This window comes from Nicotiana tabacum, chromosome 8 (assembly GCF_000715075.1).
Source record: "Nicotiana tabacum cultivar K326 chromosome 8, ASM71507v2, whole genome shotgun sequence".
Taxonomy (NCBI): Eukaryota; Viridiplantae; Streptophyta; class Magnoliopsida; order Solanales; family Solanaceae; genus Nicotiana; species Nicotiana tabacum.
The window spans coordinates 12,324,805-12,331,209 of record NC_134087.1 but is presented as its reverse complement, the minus strand read 5'-3'; the positions used below and the strand labels follow the sequence as shown (position 1 = coordinate 12,331,209).

General features: G+C 36.9%; 1 long non-coding RNA gene across 1 annotated transcript; it reads right to left on the bottom strand.

Annotated features, from left to right (window-relative positions):
- Nucleotides 1-877: 877 nt before the first annotated feature.
- On the bottom strand, nucleotides 878-5,037 carry LOC142163538 (uncharacterized). Its single transcript, XR_012694491.1, has 2 exons — nucleotides 4,773-5,037; nucleotides 878-1,166 (listed from the first exon to the last, which is right to left on the bottom strand). It is a non-coding gene; the product is annotated as an uncharacterized LOC142163538 (long non-coding RNA).
- Between the last annotated feature and the right edge of the window lie 1,368 nt (nucleotides 5,038-6,405).

Sequence of the window (6,405 nt, the reverse complement as noted above, 5' to 3'; positions counted from 1 at the left end):
CGAATCAGCTGAATAAGACCGTCAATAAACCTCCTCACCCCCTCTCTTTCTCTCTCTCTCTCTCGGTAGGAAGTATGACAAGTGCATGGCGAGCCAAGTCGATGATCGTACTGAGTAACAGTCATAGAACCCTGCTGGAGACGCTCAAACTGCCTCTGATAGGCCTCTCTGAGTAATGGGGAGAAACTTCTCCAGAAATAGTTGCGTGAACTATTCTCAAGTCAAAGCTGATGACCTAACTAGTATAGCCAATAAATAATCTCTCCAACAGGTCTTGGCGGATCTAGACAAGCGAACAGTAGCAAAATCGACCCCATTGGTCTCAACAATACCCATGTTCCTGAAAACTTCATGACAGCTATCTAGATAATGTCGGGGATCCTCAAAAGATACACCGCTGAAAGTAGTAGTGAAGAGCTTGGTGAAACCTATCCAACCTCCACAAAGCCTCCGAAGACGTAGCTGATCTATCACCGGTCTGTGCTGCTGCTCGGCTGAAGAAGCGGTACATGACCTCGCCATTCATGAAAGGACAAGAGTAGAGGTTTCAATTCAGCATTGAGAAAACAAAATCGCATGACAGGGAAGAATAGAACTGAAACTTTTCCTAACTCTGTAGCCTTTGGGGGATAAATACAGACGTCTCTGTACCGATCCCTCAGACTCTACTAGGCTTGTCTGTGAACTGTGAGACCCATGTAACCTAGCGCTCTGATAACAACTTGTCACGACCCGGATTTCCCACCCTCGGGAGTCGTGATGGCGCCTACTAATAAGAGGTAGACAAGCCAATCATTTAACTACTTATTTCATTACTCAATTATTTCTTTAAAACAATTATAAGACGATAACATGAAAATAACGAAATTTTAAATAATTAAGCGGAAGATAACAACTAAATATTTGAAATCTGCATCTTTTACAACTCTTATAACCTAAAGCACCCAAAACCTGGTGTCACAGTATCACAGACGGTCTAAGATTTACTACATACAAAGGTCTGAAAGAAATAAATACTACATTGTCTCTGGAAATGCATGAAAGAAACAAGACTAGTAGATAGAAGGAGACGCCAAGGCCTGCGGACGCCTGCAGGACTACCTCGGGTCGCCTGATGAGCAAGAATCATCCATCCCACTACGGTCCGAAGTCTACAACACTGGGGTCTACACAAAAGAGTGCAGAGTGTAGTATCAGCACAACCGACCCCATGTGCTGGTAAGTGCCTAGCCTAACCTCGGTGAAGTAGTGACGAGGCTAGGACCAGACTAACAAATAAACTTGTGCAATTTAACTATATATAGCGAAGAAAGAAGTACAGAAAGAAACAGTCATATACAGTCATGTATGGGAGGGGGAAAGCATGTTGCGGGGAAACATCGAATAGTAACAGAAGAGCAGCAAATAAATAGGAGGATCGCCACAGTTCAATTGAAAATAGGAAGGGAAAATCATGTTGCGGGGTACAACAAGTATCAACAGGAAATCAGCAATTCAGTGTAGAGAAACTGTAACACAGTTATCAATAAAATTAGGAAATCAAAGACAAGTGCACGACATCACCCTTCGTGCTTTTACTCTCTCTCGCCAAAACAATGCACGGCATCACCCTTCGTGCTTTACGCTCTTCCTCATCCAAACAACAATCACAAGGCAAATAGGGTAAGGGAATCTATAACATCGAAATAAAATCAAGTAACAACATAAAATCAGTAAATAAACGTAAAGGACAACATAACTCAATTATCAATAAGAATCAGGTAAATCAAAGACAATTGCATGGCATCACCCTTCGTGCTTTTACTCTAGTCCTCACCATAAGAATCAATATAAATTGCACGGCATCACCCTTCGTACTTTTACTCTCATCCTCACCATGAAATCAATATAATAGGCACGGAATTGGTACATCGTGCGACACGGCATCACCCTTCGTGCTTTACACTCTTTCCTCACAAAACAAACAATGCACGGTATCACCCTTCGTGCTTTAACTCTCTTCCTCACCCAAGCAACAATCACAAACAATAGGACAAGGAAATAAGGGAAATTTGCAATAAGAATCCCGGCAAGGGAGCAACAAGTCAACAACTAAATCCCGACAAGGGAACAACATCAATAATATCCACATCCCGGCAAGGGAGATAACAAATAAATCAACAATAGCCCGGCAAGGGTGACAACATAATGATCTCTTCTTTTTCTCACTTTTACTTCACAATTCACTTCACAACTCGAGCCAATGCTCTAGAGATCAATTATCACTTATACCTTCACAACTCATTTCACAACTCGAGCCAATGCTCTAAAAGTTCAACTGTCACTTACACTTTCACAATTTATTATACAACTTGATCCTATGCTTCTCAGTGATCATGGTTCACAATTCTTTCCACAAACTTTATACAACAATTCGGAATCTTCACCCAGGCATGTATAATACAACGACATTATGAAAATCGCAATATAAGACTCACGGTCATGCTTGACACCAACGTATAGATACTCGTCACCATGCCTATACGTCGTACTCAACAATTACCACATAGCAAATAAGACTCAACTCCTAATCCTCCAAGCTAAGGTTATACCAAACACTTACCTCGAACTTCCACGGCCAACTCAAGCCTCAAACACCGCTTTTCCTTTCAAATTAGGCTCCAAACCAATTGAATCTATACATAATCGACTTAATAACATCAATAAATGCTAAAGAATTCAAATCCAATGCCTAATTATAGTTTTCCAATCATTCTTCCCAAAAATCCAAAAATCGACCCCGGGCTCTCTTGGTCAAAACACGAGGTTCGGACCAAAACCCGATTACCCATTCACCCACGAGCCCGAATATACAATTTGTATTAAAATCCGACCCCAAAACGAGGTCTAAATCATGAATAATCAAAAAGTCCTAACTCTACCTAAATCCTTAATTTTCTACCCTTAATCACATGTTTTAGGCCTAGAAATCTAATGGGTGTTGATAGAAAATGAAGAAAAGGAGTCTAAGATTACATACCTATGAATTTGTGGTAAAATTCTCTTTCAGAAATTGCCCAATTTGGAGTTAAGATGAAGAAGTTATGAAATTTTGAATAAATCCCGAAATGGCTACTATTTTAAGTGTTGGGCGACAGTGTTCATCGCGTTCGCGAGAACACTGTCGCGAAAGGGCTGCCAGTAATGGACTTACGCGATCGCGAGTTCTTCCACGCGTTCGCAAAGTGTTGACCCTCCCGACTTCGCGTTCGCGGACGAGCTTACACGTTCGCGTAGAAGAACGACCAAAATCCCAACCCCCTCCAATTAACGCTACGCGTTCGCGTCACACAGGTCTCGTTCGCGATGAGCAAATCCCCCAAAGCTCCGCGTTCGCGACTATGGCTCCGTGTTCGCGATGGACAAATCCACCCCTATCCCCATTTACCTTACGCGATCGCGATGAACAATAGGCCTGAGCACCTATAGCAGAAATTCTGCAACTTTTCCTTAAGTTTAAACTTCCCGAATCACATCTGAAACACACCCGAGCCCTCGGGGCTCCTAACCAAACACACGTACGAACTCAACAACATCATACGAACTTATCCGTGCGATCAAATTGTCAAAATAACCTCAATAACAACGAATCAAACCTCAAAATCAAAGAGTTTTTCTCAAACTTCATCAAGTATCAAATTTAGCAATTTAGATCCGAATCAAATCAAATGATATCCGTTTTAACCAAAGTTTACAGAATTGTTTTAAATCATATATAAGACATGTACCGGGCGCCGGAACCTAAATACGGACCCGATACCATCACATTCTAATCAAATTTCATTTCAAGTTTCCTTAAGCAATTTCAGAAAATAATTTTCTTCAAAAATTCATTTCTCGGGTTTGGGACCTTGGAATGCGATTCTACGCATACGCCCAAGTCACATATTTTCCTACGGATCATCCGGGACCATCAATTCACGAGTCCGGGTCCGTTTACCCAAAATATTGACCGAAGTCAAATTTACTCATTCTATAACCAAGTTTTATCATTTTCACAGATTTTCATATTTAAGCTCTCCGGCTACGTGTCCGGACTGCGCACGCAAATCGAGGCAACTCTAAATGAGGTTTTTAAGGCATGGGAGGCTCTAGTATTTTTTGCAACTTTCATCAGTCTAAAACCTATTACCATTGACTATTCCTTAATGTTTTGCCTTCTTCCCTTGTATAATTTGTTTGTGTTCTTTTCCATTTGAGAGGAACATGACAACTTATGAAGTATTTGGTTCGCTTAGCCCCTGGTAGCAAATAATAAAAAATGGTCCATAGGTTGTTCATAAAATATATGAATTCTTTCGAAATTTTTCATATTCATCGCTAAGGAATGTTAACTCCTTCTTCTCCATAAACATACCATAAATTGTGTTTCCTTGATTCAATTTTACCATGCTAATCATTTAAATCATAATTAAAAGAAGGGATTATGGAGGGTATGAAGCATTTTTTGTAGAAGTTTATATTTACCTATTAAAGCAATAACAGTAAAAAAAGGTTACATAGAAACTTTAGAAAGTAAGGCAGAAAAAAGCAATTTCAAGTAAACTCTAATCAAGCAATGAAAATTAAAATTCAATTAACGCATGTCATCTCCAAATTCTAACTAATTCAAAGAATATATCTTAGTTGAACAATTGTAAACAACGATTTAAAAACCATTTAAGGTAAAATTAAAATAAAATCAATGAAAAAACAAAATCAAGGAACTTAAAAAACAAAAGCAAGGAACTTACAAATTAACTATGCCAGATATCAATATCGGCTAGGATTTAGGGCTGGGAAGATGAAATAGTAATAGCCCTGATAATCTGATAAAGAAAGAGAATAGGAAAAACTGAATAGGAAAAAACTAATTGAAAAATATAGCAATTTGGTGAAGTAGAGATCAGATTCCACACATGTTATTTTAATGGAGAAAAAGTAAGATTGAGAGAAAGTAGCGGTGCAACTGCTTGGGAAGATGATGGTTAGATGAAAGTATTTTGGAATAGGCGTTTGTCGCCGAGGAAAGGGTGCGAATTGTTATTGCGCGTAGGTGAAGGATTTTTTTTTAAAATTTAACTAAAGGGTAATTTAGTCTAAATTTACTAAAATAAGGATAATAATGTAATTTAACTTTTAGTTAAAAAGGTTCTTGCTTTTAATATATTGAAAATAAGGAGAATTACTACATGTGGCTTTATCTGCGGGGAAGGAAGTGGAACTAAAAGGCAATAGCAAAAAACCTTTGAAAAACAAAAATATTTAAGGGATGCCCTTGGTCGTATAACTAAACTTTCGCTTATTATATAGTAGAATTTATATATCAACAACTTGACAGGTACAAATCTGTGGTCCTCTTTATGTCTTTGTTTATGCAGTTGTGCCTAACTAATTGCTCCATTTTATCTTTAGATTTAATTCATATGAAGGTAAATAATAGGAAAAATTATGCACACATTAAATATATATAGTATTTATCATTTGTACTTATATTTTTAAAACAAGAGACCAATAAGCTTTTGTAACTCAGTTGGTTAGAACACCCTCTTAGTAAGCAAATTCAATAGCATTCTCAGAATACAAGTGATACAAGCTGATAACAGTTGAATAGTAATTAAAAATAGTAATTAAATAAGTTATAGTTACGTATAGCAATTAGGCTCTAAACTATAGTGCTTTAGGAAAATTCTTCATTGTAATAATATCAATATGTTGTAACGCATTATTTGTTTCATTTTTAAAGTAATTAATCTTATTTATTATGATCATTTACTTGTAATTATATCTTAGCTAACTAGTAAATAGGAGTACAATCCAGCTATCAACAATCCAGGCTGCATCATCTCTACTTTCCACTAAAAGAATGTAAAAATATGGACGCTATTGGCTAAGAAACATGGACCCTTCATTATCTTTTGTTTTTACCTTCTTTTGTGACATGGTTGCGCAAAAATATTGGGCATTATCACTTTCAGCTCGCGTTAGAAATTATTTATATTTGGTAGCCGAAAAAATATATAAAATTTGTATAATTTTTGTATATAATATACAGAATGTATATATATACAAAAAATATACATAAAATACATATTTTTCGGTTATTATTTTGATCAAAGTGACTAATACAGTGTTATTTTTTAAAAAATATTGAGGGAAATTTTGTGGATTTACAAGCCAATTTGACGACAATATATCCTAATTCGGTTCGATCCTTTGTCTGTCTCTCTTTTGGACTTAAATTGAATTCTTCAAATTACAAAATCGTCTTTTACCTTCATTTTGCAATAATTATTTCCCATAGTAAAGCCAATTAAATATTATCTCAATGCAAATCTGTTAGAAATAATTAAACAAAAAACGGCTATACAGTGTTATTTTTTAAAA